This window comes from Vigna unguiculata, chromosome 6, assembly GCF_004118075.2.
Source record: "Vigna unguiculata cultivar IT97K-499-35 chromosome 6, ASM411807v1, whole genome shotgun sequence".
Classification (NCBI taxonomy): domain Eukaryota; kingdom Viridiplantae; phylum Streptophyta; class Magnoliopsida; order Fabales; family Fabaceae; genus Vigna; species Vigna unguiculata.
Genome location: NC_040284.1, coordinates 6,091,269 through 6,095,883, shown reverse-complemented (window position 1 = coordinate 6,095,883; position 4,615 = coordinate 6,091,269). Strand labels below are relative to the sequence as shown.

Genomic DNA, 4,615 nt, shown 5'->3' with positions numbered 1-4,615 from the left:
AAAATAAATACAATATGTGATAAACTAGACAATAAAAAAAATCTTAATAAATATTTTTTTATTATACTTTATTTTATGTTTTATTATTTATTAACATGTTATAGAAAAATAAAAATATATCTAATTTAATTTTCGTAAATTTACGATAAATGCATTATATTAATTTAAAAATTTAAAAATATTTTAAAATTTTAAAATATTTAAAAATATCAATTTCAAAACATAAAAAAGAAAATCGCGGCGCACGGCATGCCATTGCCAGTGTTGATAAAAAGGACAGGTTCTACTAGCATAGTTAACCAATTTTAAAACGAATTTAAAAGTGGTTCGGTATAAAAAGTTAAAACAGAATTAAATACAACTTAAAAGTAGTTTGGTGAAGAAATATAAAAAGTCTTTACATCTTTCTTGTCGTATAGACGATAGGTTATTAAATGATTTTATGTTGGTGTAAAAAAAGTCTAAGATTTGTCTCGTATTTCAAATATTGACTTCGTGGTATAAATCAATCCACTACAATAAAAGTTGGTTTTAGAAACTATTTTTTATTATTAAAAAAATAAAATTAGTCACTAATTCAATTAGTGACCAATTTAGAGTTCAATAATCATAAGTAGTTAAAACATAGATAACTAATGTTAATTACCAATTTAATTTTTAATTTAGAAATCAATTTAGTGATCAATTATGTTAAAACAAATTTAGTGACCAATTATATAGAAATCAATTTTGTGACCATTTTATATAGTCCAATATTTTATAGAAACCAATTTAATGACTATATTATATAGAAACCAATTTAATGACCAAATATATAAAGATTAAAAAATGGTCATTATATTGGTATGTCAACAATGATAATTGTTTCAATCCTCTTTGATATCAAATCATTTATTGCTCCATTACAATTCATTGATTACTAAACGTGTTTGATGTTTCATATTCAACTATTCTATCAAAATCAAACATCTACTATTTAGAATCAATTTTATCAAAACTCTAAAACAATCACACTTCCAAAATACATTTATTACAAAAGTCTTACTGCACAACCAAGAGATATTCTGAATATTGTTTATAAAAATACAGACATAACATTTAATACAAAGTAAAGCCCGAAATACGGCAAGTGAAAATTTCATCATGGAGAAATACATGTTGCAGTTTGATTTAGCCTCGAATAAACAAATAATAGAATTTTCCTCAACATAGTACTACAACATGCTCATATATTATTATGGTTGAGTGACTCAAACAAGTTAGAAAATGCAAAGCACATAGATCAAGTCATCTCTGCTGAATTTCCTCATCCAGATCTCTATCCAAAACTTTCAAAGGCTGTTCAAATATATATGATACATGGTCCGTGCGGAGCTGCTAGATTCAACTCACCATGTATGAAAGAAGGTCGGTGTTCTAAATTTTTTCCTAAAAAATTTAGACATTCAACTACAATTGATGAAGATGGATATCCTGTATATAGACGTATAGATGATGGTTTATTTGTGTTGAAAAATGGACATAAATTAGGTAATGCAAATATCGTGCCTTATAGTCCTCTTCTCTTAATGCATTATCAAGCTCATATTAATACAAAATATTGCAACAAATTCAACTCAATCAAGTATTTGTTCAAATATGTCAACAAAGGTCCTGATAAAACAACAATTAAAATTACAGACAAAGAGAATGAATCTACATAAATGCGTATTGTTGATGAGATTAAAAGATACTATGATTGTAGATATTTATCTGCATGTGAAGCAGTTTGGAGAATTTATGGCTTCGATATCCATCATAAATGGCCAACTGTTCAACGTTTAAGTTTTCACTTACAAGATCAACAACCAGTTTTGTTTAAAGATGATGATCGAATTAATGATGTATTGTAGAGGAATGAGAATATGAATACCATGTTTCTAGCTTGGTTTGAAGCTAACAACAAAATTGAGGAAGGCAGGAACTTGACCAAAATAAAAGACTTGAACATACCAGGTACTAAATAAAAGTAATCTCCATTGTTTATTCCATAATTATATATTGATTACATGTTCTATTTTGTAGGTTTTCAAATGGAAGAACATGATTTACACAATCTTTGTCTCCTAGAAGTACAAGAACTTCTAAATTCAAATGGGCGAGCTTTAACAGATTATAGTTCCCTTCCTCAACTTGATCTTTCAAATTCATTCAAATTTCACAACAGGTTCATTATTGATGAAATGAATTATGATAAAGAACAAATGGAGAAGCTACATCAATCTCTATTGCAGTCACTCACTAATGAGCAACTACATGTTTATAACAAAATTATGACAAAAGTGAATTTAGAGGTAGGGAATTTCTTTTTCTTATATGGTTATGGTGGTACTGGAAAAACATATCTTTGGAAACTTTTGTTAGTTGCTATTAGAGCCAACATAATGATTGCCCTTAATGTAGCTTCAAGTGGCATTGCATCTTTATTGCTTCCTAGAGGTAAAACTGCTCATTCTACTTTTTGCATATCATTAGCAATCAATGATGAATCAACCTACGACATCAATCAAGGAAGTCTTCGTGCTAAACTATTGATGGAAACAAAACTTATAATATGGGATGAAGCTCCTATGATGAATAAGCTATACTTTCAAGCTTTTGATAGAACATTGAGAGACATTATGAGAGCTACGAATGAACATAATGCTGGCAAACCATTTGGTGGAAAGGTTGTTGTCTTGGGCGGTGATTTTAGACAAATCTTGCCAGTAGTAAGAAAAGGATCAAGGTATGATATTGTGAACTCATCAATTAACTACTCTGATTTATGACAATATTGCACAGTTCTTAAGCTATCACAAAACATGAGGTTAAAGAATGCTGCTTCAAATGAAAGTGCAAAAGATATAAAAGAATTTGCTGATTGGATTCTTAAAATTGGAGATGGAAATATGAATTTGAATGAAAGTGGTGAAGCAAACATTTCAATACCAACAGATCTTCTAATTCAGCAAAAGTGAAACACCTTTACTTTCTTTAGTCAAATTTGTTTATGGTGGTCTAATTGAAAATATCATGACTCCTGGATTCTTTGATGATGGTGCTATACTTTGCCCTACAATTGATAATGTTGAACAAGTAAATGACTTCATTTTATCTTTGATTCCTGGTGAAGAACAAGTTTATTTAAGTTCAGACAATCCTTGCCAATCTGATGATGATCAAGAAATTCAAGGTGAGTGGTTTACTCAAGAGTTTCTAAATGATATCAAATGTTCAGGAATTCCAAATCATAGGATTAAATTGAAAGTTGGCATACCAATTATGCTTTTAAGAAACATTGATCAAGCAAATGGTCTTTGCAATGGTACAAGGTTGCAAGTTAATGATTTGGGAAAGATTGTTATCTCTGCTACGGTAATAACAGGCAAAAATGTTGGTGACAAAATTTTCATACCAAGAATGAACTTGACACCTTTTGATTCCAGCATCCCGTTCAAATTTCAAAGGAGGCAATTTCCAATATCCCTATGCTTTGCAATGACAATAAACAAAAGTCAAGGTCAAACTCTTTCTAAAGTTGGACTTTATCTTTCTCGCCCAATTTTTACTCATGGACAATTATACGTAGCAATTTCTAGAGTGACATCAAAGAAAGGACTAAAAATCTTAATTCTGGATGAAGATGGAAAAGTAACCACTACAACTACAAATGTGGTTTACAAAGAAATATTTGAAAATCTTTGATAAAGGTATAAAAATTACTTTAACAACATTCTTCTAATTTTTCAATTATTGTACATTTAACTCTAATTCATTTTTTCGGTGCAGATTACAATTGGTGCAGATTAACTGATATTTTGGGTCCATATACAATTTTAATGTTTTATTTTTTGGAAAGCTGCAGCAATTTTTGGTGGACATTACAGTTGATGCAAATTAGTAGTGTATAATATGCAATGATTGATACATGTTTTGATAGCTGCATTAGATATTCATTTGTTTTCCAAGATCTACTTCATTGCATTATAGTAAAGCTACTTATATATTAATACATTATTGTTTCTGGTATTCTTTATATATATGTTGTTTTTGAATTGTTATTTGTTGCTTTACTGTATTGTCAAGAATAAATGTGTAGATACATGTGCTTGGGTGTTACTGAAAAAACAACATTCATTTAAATTTACACAATTGCATTTCATTTCTTTTAATTGTATAAATGTTAAAGAATGAAAATTCTAAAATTTTGCGGTTACTTTCGCTGTAACTTCTATACTCTATGTTTTACGCTACTTTTGCTGCCAGTTAAGAATAACAATTTAAAATTTGTTGTCACTGTTTGCACGTGATAATGTTTTCCATTTTGACTTAAACTTTCCCATTCCATTCACAACTTTCACTTTACCATTGCATCCACATCTTTCACCCACCACTACATTTCAACGTCCATTTCTTCTGCAATTACAAAAATGGAAATGGAGCAAACCCAAAATCAGAGAATAATAGTTTGGAAGTTCAACACCATCTACATATGCTCTCAGGTATGTCTTCAATTTTAACACAAAAACACATTTAGATCTAATAGCATGCATTGACATGTTCTGTTGTATGTGTTCTTTATTGTGTAATTTTG

General features: G+C 29.2%; 1 pseudogene; it reads left to right on the top strand.

The window, feature by feature from the left end:
* Positions 1 to 249: 249 nt before the first annotated feature.
* LOC114188330 lies at positions 250 to 3,726 on the top strand (annotated as a pseudogene).
* The last annotated feature ends 889 nt before the right edge of the window (positions 3,727 to 4,615 follow it).